General features: G+C 39.2%; 1 long non-coding RNA gene across 1 annotated transcript in view; it reads right to left on the reverse strand.

The window, feature by feature from the left end:
* The window catches only part of LOC110349039 (uncharacterized), a 31,708-nt gene that overhangs the window by 1,916 nt on the left and 11,634 nt on the right, over positions 1-18,158 (reverse strand). Inside the window, exon 3 of the long non-coding RNA XR_002394738.2 lies at positions 1,176-1,400. This is a non-coding gene — a long non-coding RNA (uncharacterized LOC110349039). The remainder of the gene's footprint in view (positions 1-1,175; positions 1,401-18,158) is intronic.

Genomic DNA, 18,158 nt, shown 5'->3' on the forward strand with positions numbered 1-18,158 from the left:
GTTCAGATCTTTCTGACTCCAAAACCCATAATTGTACCTCATGAAGACAAAATTATGTTCATTGCTTACTTTTTAAGCATGTGAATTCCAATAGAATGAAGGATAATTTATCCTAAATAGTGTGGGTTTGTAATATAAACACAGGGTTAAAACTCACAAAAATTGTAACAACAGTTCTTCAACTTTAGGCAAGAATCCTAACCAAACCGAACCTTTATTTAAATGAACCAAAAATCAAGAAATAAAATCTACTCTGCCCACCTTGCAACATTATTGAGTGTGTGTGTGTGTGTGTGTGTGTGTGTGTGAGTTTATTTCAGTGCTCTGGGAACCGTGCAGCCCTGTGGAAGCGCAAAATGCTATTTTCTGTGCATGATTCAAGGCTATTTATGTATCTTACTACAGCATATGTTTATGCACACTAGGGTTTAGGGTGCAAATTGAAGGATTCATGGCTTTTAACAATCTGAGGAAGACTCCTGGTACTAAAGGAAGTGTTTTTGTTTTATTATTTGTTTATTTGTTTGTTTTGGTGCTGGGGATTGAACTGTGTCCTTGCGCTTGCAGGCTGCAGAACCACTGAGCTAAATCTGCAGGATTGTTTGTTTGTCTGAGACAGGGTCTGGCTGCGTCATTCAGGCGGGCCTTGAACTCACCAGCCTAGGCTGGTGTTGAACTCGTGACAATAATCTTGCCTTAGCCTCTTGAGTGTTGAGGTGTAAAGGCACCCAAGCCCAGCAAGTAAGTGTTTTTAAATGGCCATTTGAGGAGATTTCTGGTTCCACTAGTGTGGACCCAGATCTTCCCTAAAAAATCCAGAATATAATATAAAACACAAATATTGGAAGACTTTAAAAGCTAGGGAGGATCTCAGGACCTGGGAAAAGGCATGGTGGTAAATTCCCTCAGGTTTCCTTATTTCCTCCTAAGTCCAAACAGGGCACTGCAGAAATCTCCATCCCAGTGCTATGAACAGGCACAAACAAAACAAAGGTCCAAGAAAAGCCTGCTTTCCCTTACCAAAGAATGGAAGAACACCCTAAGAACCGCAAATCTTCCTGGCAATCCTAGGAGAGCCAATCCTCCCACCCCCACCCCCACCCCATGTAACAACTGCACTCTCCACCCTGCAGCAGTTTTAGCAGCCCCAACCACAGAGTTGACCTTTCACCCACCTCCATCCCGAGGAAGTGACAGGCAGCTCTCCAGTGCCCCTGTGGATGGCTTGGGCAGGCCTGCATGGGGAGCTGGCTTTTTATCTCCTGCCTGGAAGAAGCAGCAAGCAGTGCTCCAAAGCTTCAGCAGGAAGTGTCAGCAGTCTGATCAGGAAGCTGAGCACACACTCCCAGTAAGAAGCATCCTAGTCACTTTCCTTGTTGCAGGGACAAAATACCCAACACCTGCAATTTAAAGGAGAAAAGGTTTATTTTGGATCACAATTTGTAGAGGCTTCAGTTCAAGGCAGGACAACTTTGCAGAAAGGCATGGTGGAAGGGAGCTAGCTGGTTATGGCATGGCAGCAGGGAAGCAGAGAGATCAAGGGGGAGTGGGGAAGGGAGATGTGTTCTTCCAGGTCATGCCCCGTGACCTACTTCCAACAGAACCAACCTCCTAACAGCATGTCAGCTGCAATGCTCTCACAATCCAGTCACTCTTCAAAAGCCCCGCTTATGTGTGTGGTAAGTTCTGGGGGGACATCTAGATAACCCATAACATTCCATAAAATGGACATTGTGGTGCACACCTGTAATCCCAGCACTCTGGAGACTGAGGCAGCAGGAACACCACAAATTCAAGGTCAGCCTGGGCTACACGGTGAATCCAGGCCAGCCTGAACTACTATACACAGTGAGACTCTATCTCAAAAAAACCAAAATAAACAATTAAATAAAGTGAACATTCTACCCTTAGTCCCCAAAAGGCTCATGAATTTCTTTATGCAAAAATAAATTTAGACTATCTCTAAAAGTTCCAAAGCCCTAACAGTTCCAGCAATTGCTGAAAAGTTCAAGTCTCCTCTTAAGGCAAACTCTTAATTTTGACTTAAGGAAAACTCTTATCTGTGAGCCCCTATAAAAATCATAAAGTTGGGCTGGGGATTTATCTCAGTGGCACCATGCCTACCTGCCAAGCACAAAGTTCTGAGTTTGATTCCCCATACTGAAAAAAATAAAACATTAAAAATTAAAAAATAAAAAAGTTAATCACTATCAACATACAATGGCACAGGGTAAGCAGTTCTATTCCAAAAGGGAGAAATAGGAGGACAGAAAACAATGAGACCTGAAATCCAGCAGGGCAAAACATTAAATCCCGTAGCTCCATGTCCAGTACCAGAGGCAAGCTTTTAATGCCAAAGGGCTTGGATGGAATCATACCTACAACATTGCTTGTGATTGTAGCCCTCACAGCCTCTATCTTGGGCTGACTTTGCTTACTCCTTGTGGCTTTCCTCAGATGTTCCACATTCCTGCCTTCTTTTACTTCCTGGGGTCTCCAATGCACTTTAAGCTTTTCTCTCACAGCTTCATGTACTCCTCTCTCAGGGACACACTTCCTGGCCTCCCAGGCCTTTTGAAGTCTGAGTGGAAGTATCCATAACCCCATGACTCTTGCACTGTATGCCTGTAAAACCAGCACCATGTAGATGACACCAAGCTCTGACACTGGCTAGAGCAGTAGCCAGGCCCTTTTCCATCACAGCTGCAGAGGCCTATGTGTTCCTGGGTGGCTGAGCACTCTGAGTAGAATCCCAAGAAGCAAGTTTCCTAGGCAGCCTTTCTTGAGCAGAGTGCCTGCCACAAGGCTCTCTTCTCAGAGAAAAGTCTTTTACTTTTCCACCTTTTAATCCTTAAAGGGTAGAGTCTTTTAGATTCCTCTTATCCCCTCAAGGAATCCTTTGTATTGTCCCAGTGTAAAGTACCTAGCTACTTTTTAGTACTAATGTTTTCAACATCCAAGCTCTCCTCTGCTACAACTTTACAAGAGCTTCCTTTTTGTTGAAACTCAAAACTGTTTAAATTTCTCAGCTGTGCAGTTTGCTCTTCATTCTCAATGTAGAGCTAACTAAAAGCCTCCAACAGTATCCATGCCACAGCCTGAATGTTGGGCTACCTTGAAATTTCCTTCTCAACATTAATTAATACACTGTCCTTACTCTGTTTCCTCCAACGTCTTAGGACATGAGCAAAATATAGACAAATTTTCTACCAGAGCATGACACACATGACAGCAGGGAGGAGAGATCAAGAAAGGAGCTGAGAAGGAAGATATATCCTTCCAGATCACTTCCCCACTGACCTGGCTTTTCTGACCAGACCTCACCTTTTAACACCAAATCACCTGTAACACCCTCATAAGCCAGCCACCCTTCAAAAGCCCTGCCTATGAGTGGATGAGGCTTTGGGAGTGAGGTAGGAGATTAGGGTGTGGCAAAAGCTGGCTGGAGAAGTAGGCATGACCTGTTGACTACAAGATCCTGGAACACGTGCACCGAACAGTTCCCAAAGCCCTGCATGTGGACTTCTCATGAGAACTCGAGTAGGCTTTCAATAGGATGGCCTAGACCTGATGTCAACCTAAGGCATGGGATCCAAGCACCACGTCTCAGGATCTGTATGTAGAAGTTCTTGTGGGTTTCCTCAAGATTTAGACAGCATAGTAGAAATCAGTGTGGAGATTTCTCAAAAAACTAAAACTAGAGGTTCCATTTGACCCAGCTATTCCTCTTCTTGGTATTTTCCCCAAAAAATTAAAACCATCATACCACAGCAATATATGCACACCCATGTTTATAGCAGCACAGTTTATAATAGCTAAATCTTGGGAACACTCCAAATGCCCATCAACTAACAAGTAGATAAAGAAGATGTGGGGTTTTTATACAATGGAGTGCTACTCTGCCATAAAGAAGGATGAGCTTCAGACATTTATAGCTAAATGAATGGACCTTGAGACCATACTCTTAAGTGAAATAAATCAGACACACCTGTTTAAATACCACATTGTTTCTCTGTTCTGAGAAACCAGGTCTATGGCCATACCACCCTGAACGCGCCCGATCTCGTCTGTTCTGAGAAACCAAAAGTGGAAATAAGGACTGAAATGTATAATGGATGTTGAGAAATGGGAAGAAAGTGTTCAAATGGGAAGGAGAACAAGGGAGGAGGGAGGGAGAAAGGAGGGACAAGAAAAAAAGTGAAAATAGAAGATGGAAAATGGAAACAAAGCTTTTGTACATCAGGAGGGGAGGGGACTTGAGGGGGGATGGGATAAAATAAAATAAATTTTATTTTAAAAAAAGATTTAGACAGCATAAAAGGAGACATGGATGCCATGACAACTTTGTTATTGTAGCTTTCCATAATGGCCCATACTGTGTTTCCCAGATGCAGCATGTACTTTTATCTTTGCTGTTACCCTCTTTTTCTATTTACACAGCCTAAGCTCACTCTGCAGGGCCAGATTCTATCATACTTTTCACTTTTACTTTCTCAAATAAACTTTGCCACTGCTTTTTGCTCATTTTGTTCAATTCTTTGTACAAAATGAGAAGAACTTAGAATCCAATTCCAGAAGGAGAAGCAAGAAACCCCAAATCTGGTAATGTTTAGTTGGCAAGCCACTTTTTAGAAGCAAGCTACTTGATAACAGGAAGACATGGAGATATAAACCATAACAAGAAGCAACAAGGTAGTAGAAGTTGGAGCCCTATTTCCCCTGGGATCTTGCCAGTAAAGCAAGTATTTCCACCCAGTATTTGCAACAAGGGCATGTGAGTCCTCCAGTTTTGCCAAAATGGTGTTATGTGGCCTACCAGGGCACTGCTTCAGAAACAGAGAGAAATGAAGAAGAAGGAGGAGCAGAAGAGGGAGGTTAAATAGGATCCAGAGTCTCATGCTATCCAAAATGTTTGGTAAAAAAATATAATGCAGTAAAAAACTTATTCGAGAACCAGGAAAAGATGGGCATGGTATAGTGCACGCCTACAATCCCAGCACTGTGGAATTACCAGTAGTGGAATTACCAGTAGTTTCCTTCTAAAAGTGGCTTACCAAATAAATGTTATTAGTTTTGTGGTGCTCATGTCTCCTGGTGTTGGATTCCATGTTCTTCTTGTCTTGAACAAAGAATTGAACAAAAGGAGCAAAAAATGGTAACAAAGTTTATTTGAGAAAGTAAAAGTGAAGAATGAGGGAGAAACTGGCTCTGTGGAGCAAGCTTGGGCAGAGTAAAAGAGGAAAAAGCAAAATAAAAGTACACCCTGGAGGACACAGGGTGGGCTATCATGAAGAAAGCCACAATAGGGAGGTCGTATGGTATCTGTGTCCTTTTATGCCATCCAAATCTCCAGGAAACCCTCAAGAACTTCTACATAACGGTCCTGAGGTGGGGCTGGGATCCTACACCTTAGGCTGACATCAGCTCTAGGCCACCCTATTGAAAACCTGCTTAAGTTCTCAGGAGAAGAGAACATCAGGATGCCTAAAACAAAATATAGTGATACACAGAATGTTTCTGAAAGATGCAGAGAAATAGAGATCATTCATATACTGATTTTGGGAATGTAAAATGATACAGCCACTCAAAAACAGTATGGCAGATTTTTATAAAACTAGTAACTAGGTTATGATGCAGCCTGACAATTACATTCCTAGGCAAATTTCCTAGATAAATGAAAATTTGTATTCCCACAAACACCTGTATACAAATTCTCATTTAGGCTTTATTTGTAACAACCCAAAACAGTAAATAGCTCACATGTAGTTTAGTGGGTAAATGGTTAGACAAACTTGGTACATCCATACACAGAATACTACTCAGCAATAAATAGGAATACACCATTAAGTCACACAGCATAGATGAATCTCAAGGGAAATTATGCTAAATTTAAAAAGCCACCCAGTAAGTTTCTGGATGTATGGCAATCTTGAAATGACAAAGCTGTGGAGCTAGCGAACAGATTGGTAGATGGCAGAGACTAAGAGGATAGAAGTGGCCATAGCTACAAAAGCATAGTATGAGCTGAGTGTGGTGTTACATGCCTGTAATCCCAGCACTCTAGGACTGAGGCAGAAGGATCCTAAATTAGGACCCAGCATGGGCAATTTAGCAATTTAGAGAGATCTTCTTTCAAAATAAAAAATAAAAAAGGGCTGAGGATGTAGCTCAGTGTGAAGGCCCTGGCTTCAATCCTCTATAAGGTAAAAAAACAAAACAAAACAAAAAAGCACACAAGTGCATGTAAAGTTGAAGAATTCTGAATAAATTTAATGGATTATATCAGTGCTAATTTCTTGGTTGTGATATTGTGCTATAGTTATGCTGTTGGAGGAAAGTGAGACAGCTCAGTGTTACAGCCAAGTTTTTTAGCTCTGTGTTACAGCCAAGTTTTTTAGCTCTGTGTTACAGGTACAACGATTTGAAGAAAGAAGAATCCGAAAGCCACTTGAAGAGGTGGAAAAAAACGAAGGTTTATTTAGTCGGCTGGCTCAGAGGAGTTTTAACTTACTTACTTACTCATTTATTTAGGTACCAGGGATGGAACTCCGGACCTTTCACTGTCGAGGCAGGCGGTGGAACCACTGAGCTAAATTCCCGGCCCCTCAGAGGAGTTTTAAATACTTGAAATTCTGAGCCTGGAGTTGTAGTGAGAGTGAGTTTATATACTGTTCTGGAAAGGAAGTTCAGAAGAACCTTGTAGGGGATGGAAAACCTCTAGGGACAGAGTTAACAAAACATTCTTTATTTTATTTATTAATTTTTTTCTTTTTTGGTACCGCGGATCAAACTCGGGCCCTTGCGCTTGCGCAGCAGGCGGTGAAAACACAGCTAAATCCCCGGCCCACAGAACATTCTTGAAACCTTAGGTAGAAACATCAAGCACTAACAGTTACGTTTTTTAAACAGAACACTTTGATATATTGGGCAGGGTACAGCACGATTACATTTTATGGCAAAAACAGGGTGGGAGCCGCAGGGCAAAAGCCTTGCTCTGTTGTGCATTATTTATTTATTTATTTATTTGGTACTGGGGCTCAAACTCAGGACTTCGTGCTTGTGAGGCAGGCGTGGCACCACTGAGCTAAAGCCCTGGTCCTGTTGTGCATTATTTATCAATGCAAGATGTTATCATCGGGGGCCAGGGATTTAGCTCAGAGGTTCCAGCACCTGCCTGGAAAGCTGGAGGTCCTGAGTTGGAGCCCCCGTACCAAAAAAAAAAAAGATGTTATTATCAGGACAAACCCAGTGACTGGTATATGGGATTCCAGCATCATTTCTTACAACTGCATGTAAATATACAAATATCTGAAAACCATTTTTGAATGACTTTTTGAGAATAATTATGAGACAAGGCAACCACTCTTTTTATGTCCCTAATTATTATATATACAATCTCTTCTGTTTTTCATGTTGTCCAGTTTAATTTTTCCAGGAATTAATTCTCTGCTTTTTTGTGGGGGTGGTTTTGTTATTGTTTGATTCTTGGGTTTTTCATTTGTTTGTTTTGTTTTGTGGAGACAGAGTCTCCCTATGTAGTTCAGACTGGCCTCAAACTCACTATGTAGCCCAGGCTGGTCTCCAAGTCATGGCACTCCTCCTGCCTCAGCCTCCAAATACTGGGATTACAGGCGTGAGCCACCATGCCCAACTAATTCTCTGTTACATTTACTACCCCCTTTTTCTATTCTCTCCATTCTTCCTATCAAATGATCAATAGGCCTTTTGGGTCTGGCACAAGATTATTTAACATTACATTTAAATATAGAAACTTGATTTTGTTTTTCAAGTGTGTGACTGATTTTCCCTGTTGTCCCAAAGGCATCAGACTGCTCTGTGGCCATTGGGCACCCCAAGTGGGCAGCATGTGGGAAGTGTGTAAAATGTTCTCTTGTTGCCACAGACAAATGCTTCCTTTACTAATCCTCTAAATTGCCTCATGTGTTAAAACAAATAAAGGAATTTCTCTGCTCAACTCATTGTGAGCCCGTCTCATTGTGCTTGGTTTAGAACCAAGTCTAGCAGGGCATAGTGGCACAGACCTATAATTCCAGTGGCTCGGGAGGCTGAGGCAGAAAAAGTATAAATTCAAGCTTTGCTTGGGCAACTTAACAACTTAAGGAGACCCTGTCTCAAAATAAAAAATAAAAAGGTCTGGGGATATAGCTTGGTGTGAAGTTCCTACGTTCAATTCCCAGTCAGTACTGGAAAAAGAATCACGTTTGACACTTTTCTATTCTTTTTTTTTCCCCATTAAGTTTATTGGTACATTTTTGGTATAAAATACAGTTACATTCATCATTAGGATCTTGTGCCTTTACATAAGTATCTTGGTTCTTATTTTTTCCCCTTCCCCTGCCCTCCCTTCCCTATTTGCAAAGACTTTGTTTCCTTTTAATTTCCTTTTCTCATATTTTTTCTTTTCCCTTCTTTCCTTTCCCCTACCCCTCCCACTTCCCCTGCTCCTTTAGATCTTTTTTTCTATTACACAATATCAATTATACATTTTAAAAATTATAGTATCAAGATCTAGAAGACATTACCACAGATTTTATAGAATTTAAAAGGCTATAGAAAGCATATTACAAAAATCTTTTTTGAAATAAATTTGACAACTTCTAAGAAGTGCCTTGGAAAACAAATTAATGAAACTAACTCTGGAGGAAATATAAAATTTGAATAGCACCTATTAAAGAAAGTATATTGCTAGCTTGAAAATCTACTTATATGACAACAACAGGCTCATATACATTTTAACTGATAAATTATATCAAACAATTAAAGCAGCAAAAAGAAGGAACACTTCTCCCCTCATTTTAGGAAATTGACAACGTGCTAATCCTAAAACTGGATAAAGATAATAGAAGAAAAAAGTATGAACATAGATAGAAATTTGTTTAACAAAACAAACTATTAGAAGTCAGATCTGGCCGTATGTAGACAGTGGTTTTATTATAGGGATGACAGTGTTGGTTCAGCATTGGAAGAGCCACCCCCCAAAAGTCATCATTTTAACAGAGGAAAGGAAAAAGCCATATGATCCTGTCAGTAGTTGGAGAAAAATTATTGGACTAAATTCTACAGCTGTTCATGGTAAAAGCTATCAGGAGACTAGAAGTAGAACAGAACCTTCTCAACGGATCAAAGACATGCACTCCATCATACTCGCAGTGAGAACGCCTTAAACGAATGGAGAAGATACAATGCTTTCTCCCTAAGGTATGCCTTAGATATGCCTACTCTTCATCTGTCCATTAAACTTTGAAACATAGGCCCAAACCAAAATACTCTGGCAATAAAAATAAACAAATAGCATAGGATTGGCAAGGTAGAAGTAAAATCTTTATATGTAGATGAAATGATCATCTACAGAGAAAATACTAAGAAATCTCTAGGAGCCCCTAGAACTTGTATTTGAATTTAGCAGGATTAGAAAACACAAGGTATATATAAAAATTCAGATCTATGTATACTTGCTATAAGTGAAGAATTGGATATTGAAATTTAAAAGTTATGTAGGAGTACAAAGGACCTAGAAAAGTAAAAAAGAAAAAAAAACAGTGTTGGTAGACATTTAGTACATAATTTTAAGACTTCCTCTAAAGCTACAGTAATCAAGGCAGTGTTGGTGTAAGGAAAGACATATAGATCATTGGAATAAAACAGAGAATCTAGAAATAGAACCACACATATATGGTCCACTGAGTTTTGAAAGATTAACATTAACATTTTATAGAACATAAACTCAATTCAAGAGCAGAGGAAAAGATAGTGTTTTCAGCAAATGGCACTAGAACACCTGGTATCTGTATATAAAAAATTAACCTCAATCCTTTATTTCCATACATAAAAAAAACTTGAAAGGATCTATGAACCTAAATATGAAAGACTAAAACTATAAAACTTTAAGAAGAAATTATAAGGGAAAATGTTCATGAATTGAGGGTAGGCAAGAATTTCCTCGGATATAAAAAACATGATGTATAAAAGAAAAAAATTGATAAATGAGATTCCATCAAAATTTAGAACTTTAAATGACATCCTTAAGGAAATGAAAAGTAGTCCTTAAACAGACCATATTTATAATGCATATAACCCAAGACCAGAATATATAAAGAACTCTTACAGCTCATTAATATACAACCCAATTAAAAAGTAGACACAAGAAGATGATAAATAGCCAGTCCAGCACAAGGAAAGGTGTGCAACATTAGAATCAGAAAAATACTAATCAGTACAATAACAAGATTGAATTATACACTCATTAGGGAGATGAAGTTAAAAGTTTAAAAGAACAAATGTCAGCTTAATTGTGAACCAGTTAGAACTTTCTAACACTGCTAATGTGAATGTAAAATGACAAAACCATTTTGGAAAACAATATAGAAATTTCTTGTATTACTGTTAAGAACCAACAGTCCTGTTCTTAAGTTTTTACTTGAGAGGAATGAAAACACATGTTCACAATAGATTTGTACATACAAGTTGACTCTCCTTTATCTGAAATTCTTGGGACCAGAGTGTTTCAGATTTTCGTTTGAAATCCACTTGATCTGCAAAGAGGATAGCTAATCCTGCTTTTTTTTTCAGGTTCCTGTCACATGGAGTATTGTTTTCCACCCTTTAACTTTCAGACTATGAGTTTCTTTTTGAATTAAATGTGTTTCTTATATGCAGCATATTGTTGGATCTTGCCTCTTGACCCATTCTGCCAGTCTATTTCTTTTGATTGGTGAATTGAGACCATTAACATTGATGGTTATAATTCATACATATTGACTTATCATATCATTGTCATGACTTTTTATGTTTGTTGGATTCTCCCCCTTTGTGTTTAATTTCTTGTCACACCTGACGGATTCATTCTGCTGGGCTTCCTGGGCTTGTGATCCTTGTTGTCTTTTCCAAGGATATTGTCTAAAATTTTTTAGAGTGCTGGTTTGGTATTCATGAAGTTCCTAAGGTGCTCTTTGTCATGAAAATCCCTTATTTCTCCATCAATTTTGAAAGATAATTTTGCAGGGTACATCAATCTGGGTTGGAGGCTGTTTTCTTTTAGGGCTTGAAATACATCACTCCAAGCTCTTTTTGCCTTGAGGGTTTGCACTGAGAAGTCTGCTGTGATTTGGATGGGCTTTCCTTTGTATGTGATTTGTTTCTTTTCTCTAACTGCTTGTAGAACTTTGTTCTTCTGTTGGGTTTCTGAAATGTTAACAATTATATGCCTATGTGTAGATTTTTTTTTGATCAAGGCTAGTTGGAGTCCTATATGCCTCCCTTATCTGTATGTCAAGTTCTTTTCCCCTGCTTGGGAAGTTTCCTGTCATCACTTTTGTGAACAGTTTTTTTATGTCATCTGCATTCTGTCCTGTTTCTTCATTGACTCCAATCAGTCTTATGTTATTCTTCTTTGCATCATCTAGCAGCTGCTGGATTGATTTCTCATGGTCCCTTACAATTTTAAAGAAATTTTTCTTTTCCTGGTCATTAATTGCAATCTTATCTTCCATATCTGAAATTCTGTCCTCACATTGTTTCATTCTGCTGCATAGACTTTCAATGGAGTTTTTAATCTCCTGGAAATCTGTTTGCATCTGTTTTATGGATTCCATTTATTTCCTATGTTGGGATTCCATCATGTTCCTCAGCTCCTCTATTTTTTTATCTGTGTCCTCTCTAGATTTATTAATCATGTCTTGCACTATGGGCACAATCTCTGTTTTTATCTGAAAAATTATTTCTGATTTCATTTTTTCCAGATCCTCTTTTGTTGCCAGTTCAGGGAGTTCAGGTGGTTGAGTATCACAATGTTCCATCTCGTTTCCCTTTGGGGTTGTTTTAGGTGATCTGGAAGTCTGGTTTTGGAACTTGTTTACGTGTCTTCTCAGTTTGATGCGGCGGGGGGGTGGGTGCTGCTGGTGCCCATGCGACTCACCTCCTCTGTGCTGGTGGGGGCACACTTTTCTATTCTTAATAGAATTCAGAAAGGATATTTTAGCCTGAAGTGGTGGTGCATACCTATAATCCCAGCACTCAGGAGGCTGAGGCAGGAGGATTGCCATGAGTTTGAGGCTACATAATGAATTCAAGGCCAGTCTAAACTACATAGCAAGACTGTCTCAAAAATGAAAAGAAAAAAAGGGGGGGGGATTATTTAGCAATAGAAATGAAGGTCAGAATATGGAGAAGACCAGTAATTGATTACAAACACTTGAAAGGAATAGTGACCTATGTCCTTGCCACCTACAGCATCAATCTGTGTTCCCATAGCTTAGCATATGGTATTCCATCCACCTGGAATGCCTTCCTCCTCCTTTCACTTCCTGCTGACATGCCTGAGCACCCTTCTGACCTCTTTAACCTACAGACATTAGCCATGCCCCGTGCTCTTCTGTGAAGTATACAAACTTCCGTGTGATGTGTAACATGGAAAGGGCAGCACCCTGGAGCAACCAAGGACCTTAACTCTGGCACCAAACCGAGTTTGAGTGTCAACCCCACTAGCTGTGTGACTGTGAGCAACTTACCAAACCTCTTGTGGCCTTAATCCCTCGTCTTTAAAATGGCAATACTTAACAGTACTTACCTCATAGAGTAGTTGTACAGATTAAATTAATCAGTACATGTAAAACGCTTAGAAAAGTATTTGACAGACTAAACACTGTATGTTACTGAGTTTGTTTTGGTAGTGAGGTTCAAACACAGGGCCTCTGCACTGGGTTACATTCCTAGCCTTCCTTTTATTTTTACTAAATTTTCATGACAGGGTCTCACTAAGTCACTAAATTGCCTGGGTTGGGCTAGAACGTTCGATCCTCCTGCCTGAACTTCCCAGTGTGCCTGGATTACACTGTGCCACCTCTCCTGGCCTATTATTTTTATTCATGTGATTATTTCACTTAATTAGATCATAAGCTACCTGAGAGTAGTGTAAATGATTCATCACTCCAAATTATTCCAAAATTGCTTCAAAGCTTACTATCTCAACAAAAACTATGTCACAGATTCTGGGGGTCAGGACTCTGGATCACCAAAGAGTCACTCACTGACAGGTGCCGGCTGGGTCTGCAGTCATCTGAAGACTCCACTGGGGGGAAGTCTGCCTCCAAGGTCGCTCACATGGTTTTTGGCAGGACAAGTCCTCAGAGTTGTTGAACTTGGTCTCAGCTCCTCACCAAGTGTAGACCAGGGGCCACCTGAGTCCTTTGACACCTGTATCTCTGCACAGCACTTACGGCAACACAGAACAACCATGAGAGGGTGAGCAAGACAGAAGTCGCCCTATTTTTGTACCCTAATCTCAGAAGAGACTTATGTTATGGGAGTACTGTTTATGAAAAGTCAGTTGCTAGATCCAAGCTAAAGCCCAGGTGAAGAGTAGAAATTAGACAAGAGCATAAATAAAAGGAGGCTGGCTCATTGGGCACCATCTTGGAGGCTCCCTCTGGCGCACATGCAAAATATACTTCCTGCCTCCCACAGTCACCTCATTGAAATATGAATAAAATTCTATAAATAAAAATATAATGTAAGATTTTTTTTCTTAGCTGTTATTTTTAATGTCCTGGTATTTGGGGGGAATTAATAACAACATTTTAAACATTTATCATTTTATTTCACTTCCATGTTTGATTAGAGTATGAAAATATCCCAAGAGATGGGACATTAAAACCCAATTTTACATTTTAAATTTCAACAGGGTGAACCATATAATTCTGTTTACAGTTGAGTTTGAATGTGGATAATGTAGCCCACTGCTAATCAGATAGCTTCTTCTGGCCCCCTGAAGTCTGATCCCACCCCTCCCAACCCAGTTTCAATTATGCTCTTTTTTCGAAGGCTTCTCTCTTCATGGGAGCCCTCCTGGATGGCTCCTTCCTGCGGATTCCTCTTGGAAATTAAGTAAGTCATCACTGCTTTTTTAAAAAATTAATTTTATCGGTACACTTTAGGTATACAATATGACATTCATCATCAGAAATTTGCATCTTTTTTTTTTTTTTTTTTTTGGTACCGAGGATCAAACTCGGGTCCTTGTGCTTGAGAAATTTGCATCTTCCATAATCTCTCTTGGTTCTTATTTTTTCCCCATTCCCTTGTCCTCTCTTTAACCCCTGCATCCCTCGCTATTTATGAAGGACCCTAGTTAACAAGACAGACTCCATATTGCTGCTTGACCCACCTGGCTGTCCTTTAGATCAACTCAGAAGGAGGAAGCTTAGAAACCTCCTCCCCTTAAAAGGTCCCTTTAGAAATAACAATCAACTATTGTTTTACAAATGTTCTAACAGCAGCACGTTCCGCTTCTGTACCTTTTGCTTGCTTTACCAGTTCCATCCCATGGGGGGGGGCCTAGAAAATGTTGGCCTCAAAGGTATATAAAACATGTTTGTCTCCCCCTAGTCGGTGCTCGAGTCCTATGCTCGGCTCCGGTCCCAGCCGGTAATAAACTCCTGTGTGGATTTAATATCGGTCTCTGGTTGGTTCTTTCTCGCTGGGTCTAACAATTTACAAAGACTTTGTTTCCATTTTTTTATTTTCTCATATTCCATTCCCTTCTTTCCTTTCCCCTAACCCTTTCCCCTTCCCCTTTGCCCCTTTTCTTCCCATTTCACATTATCTGTTATACCTTTTAGTCCTTATTTACATTTTCAGTTTCTCACACTAGAGAAACAATTTGGTATTTACACATGTGTGTCCTATTTATTTCACTTAAGAGTATCACCTCAATGGGCATCAATTTAGGTATAAATATCTCTAATTTCTCATGTTTTATGGCTGAGTAGTACTCTATTTTATTTAAAAACCACATTTTCTTTATCCAGTCTTTAGTTGATGGGCAAATGGGCTGCTTCCAAGTTTTAGCTATTACAAATTGTGCTGCTATGAACATGGATGCACATATATCACTGTGGTATGATTCTTTTATTTCTTTGGGGAAGATACCCAGCAGGGGAATAGCTGGGTCAAATGGGACTTCCAGTCCTAGTTCTTTGAGGTATCTCCATACTGATTTCCACAGTGGTTGCACCAGTCTACACGCCCACCAGCAGTGGAGCAGTGTTCCTCTTTCCCCACAGCCCCATTTGTTATTTGGCTGATTTTATGATAGCAGCCATTCTTTCTGGGGTAAGGTGGAATCTCAGCCTTATTTTCATTTGCATCTCTTGAATGACCAGTGATGTTGAACATTTTTTCATATGTTTATTGGCCATTTCAACTACTTTGTCTGAGAAATGCCTGTTCATTTCAGATGGCCGTTTTTGGATTGTGTCTTTAAAGTTGGGAGTTCTGATTTTTTAAAGTTCTTTATAGATTCTTGATAGTAGACCTTTGTCTGAGGAACAGCAGGTGAAAATTTTTTCCCACATTGTGGGTTGTCTCTTCACACTGTTGGTGGTTTCTCTTGCTGTGCAGAAGCTTTTTAATAAGAAGAGATCCCACTTGTTGATTGTTTGTGCTAGTTCAGGGGCAACTGAGGTTTTGTTCATAAAATCTTTTCCTACACCAATGTCTTCAAGAGTTCTACCTAACCTCTGTTCCACCCAGTTCAACGTTATTGTTTTAATATTTAGATCTTTAATACATTTCAAATTTGGTTTAGTGCATGATGAGAAATATAGGTCTAGTTTTAATCTTTGGCAAGTTGAAACCCAGTTTATCCAGCACCATTTCTTAAAGAGGCTATCTTTTCTCCAGTGAGGGTGTTTGGCCCCTTTGTCGAAGATGAGGTGGCTGAGTGTGTCTGGAGTTGTTTCTGCATCTTCTAATCTGCTCCACTGGTCCTCAGGTCTGTTTCTTTGCCAGTACCATGCTGTTTTTAGTCACAGTAGCTTTGTAGTATAGTTTCAAGTTGGGGGTTGTAATACCTCCTGCTATGTCTCTGTTGGCTAGAATTTCTTTTGCTATTGTAGGTCTCTTCTTGTTCCAAATGAATTTTTGGATTCATTTTCTCAAGGTCCATGAAGTATGCTGCTGGAATTTCAATTTGGATTGCATTGAATCTGTATAGCAGTTTTGAAAATATGGCCATTTTCACCATGTTGATTCTTCCTGCCCAGGAGCAAGGGATGTCTTTCCATTTTCTGATATTGTCTTCAATCTCTTTTCAGAGTGCTATAGTTTTCAGAGAAGAGGTCTTTGATTTCTTTTGTTAGGTTGATTCCTAGGTATTTCAGGTTTTTGGATGCTATTGTGAAAGGAATTGTTTGTCCTATTTCTCTCTCAGTGAGTCTGTTGTTCATGTAGAGGAAAGCTATTTATTTTTGTGAGTTGACCTTGTATCGAGCTACTTTACTGAATTTGGTTATTAAGTCTAGAAGACTTTTGGTGGAGTTCTTGGGGTCTTCTATATAGAGTATCATGTCATCTGCAAATAATGACAATTTGACTTCTTCATTTCCTATCTTTATTCCATGTATTTATTTATGTATTTTTGGTACCAGGGATCGAAATCCAGACCTTGAGCTTGTGAGTCAGGCAGCGAAACCACTGAGCTAAATCCCTGACCCTCTTTATTCCTTTTTATTACTTTCTCTTGTCTAATTGCTGTGGCTAATGTTTCCAAAACTATATTGAACAGGAGTGGTGATAGTGGAGATCCTTGTCTTGTTCCTGATTTTAGTGTGAAGGATTTCAGTTTTTGACCATTTAGTATGATATTCGCTGTTGGTTTTTTATAGATGGCTTTTATCAGATTGAAGTCAAGACCATCTATTCCAATTGTTTTTATCATAAATGTGTGTTGGATTTTGTTGAATGCTTTTTCTGCATCTATTGAGATGATCATATGGTTTTTGTCCTTGGCTCTATTGATATAGTATATTACATTTATTGATTTGCATATGTTGAACCATCCTTGCATCCCTGGGATGAATCCCACATCATCAGGTGTATGATCTTCTTGATGATCTTCTGCATTCTATTTGCCAGTATCTTATTAAGGATTTTTGCATCTGTGTTCATTAGTGAGATTGGCCTATAGTTCTCTTTTTTTGGTTGGCTCTTTCTCTGCTTTGGGGATCAAGGTGATGCTTGCTTCCAGGAATGAATTTGGGAGTATTGCTTCCCTTTCAATTTCACTGAAGAGTGTGAACAGTAGTGGCAGAAGTTTCTCTCTCAATGTCTTGTAGAATTCAATGGTGAAGACACCAGGACCCAGGCTTTTCTTAATTGGTAAGTTTTTAATTATGTTTTCATTTTCATTGATTGATATTGGGTGATTTAGAATTGTTAGGTCTTCGTTCAACTTTGGTAATTCATACTTATCTTGGAATCTGTTCATTTCTTCTGTGTTTTCTCTCTTATTGACATATAGGTTTTGGAAGTAGGTATTGATGATCCTCTGGACTTCTGCTGAGTCTGTTGTAATTTCACCCTTTTCATTCCTAATTGCATGGATTTAGGCCTTTTCCTTCCTCTTTCTGATAAGGTTGGCTAAGGGTTTGTCAATTTTGTTTATTCTTTTGAAGAACCAACTCTTGGCTTCATTGATTTTTTGTATCATTCTCTCAGTCTCCATTGCATTGATTTCTGCTCTGATCTTTATAATTTCCTCCCTTGTATGAGCTTTGGGTTTCTCCTGCTCTTCTTTTTCTAGAAGCTTGAGGTTTAGCATCAGGTTGTTTAATTGGGCTCATTTTGTTTTCCTAATATGAATATTCACTGCTATGGATTTCCCTCATAACACTGCTTTCATTGTGTCCCCTAGATTCCAATATGTTGTATTGTCATTGTCATTTAATTGAAGGAATTGTCTGATTTTTTCTTTAATTTCCTCTGTGACCCATTGGTTACTCAGAAGTGTGTTGTTCAATTTCCGTGTCTTTATGAAATTCTTGCGGTTTCTTTTGCTATTGATCTTCAATTTCATCGAACTATTATCTGATAATATACAGGGGGTAACTTCAATTCCTTTGCACTTACTTAAACATGTTCTATGAGCAAGTATGTGTTCTATTTTGGATAATGACCCATGTGCAGCTGAAAAGAATGTGTATTCTGATTTTGAGGGGTGAAACACTCTGTAAACATCTGTCAAGTTCATTTGTTCAAGAGTTTGATTGAGTTCTAGTTTTTTGTTGTTTATTTTTTGTCTAGTTGATCTAACTATTTTTGACAGTGGTATATTGAGGTCCCCCACTACTATTGTATTAGTA

This window comes from Heterocephalus glaber, unplaced genomic scaffold, assembly GCF_053883595.1.
Source record: "Heterocephalus glaber isolate CG9 unplaced genomic scaffold, H.glaber_assembly_v1.0 deba00000470, whole genome shotgun sequence".
Taxonomy (NCBI): Eukaryota; Metazoa; Chordata; class Mammalia; order Rodentia; family Bathyergidae; genus Heterocephalus; species Heterocephalus glaber.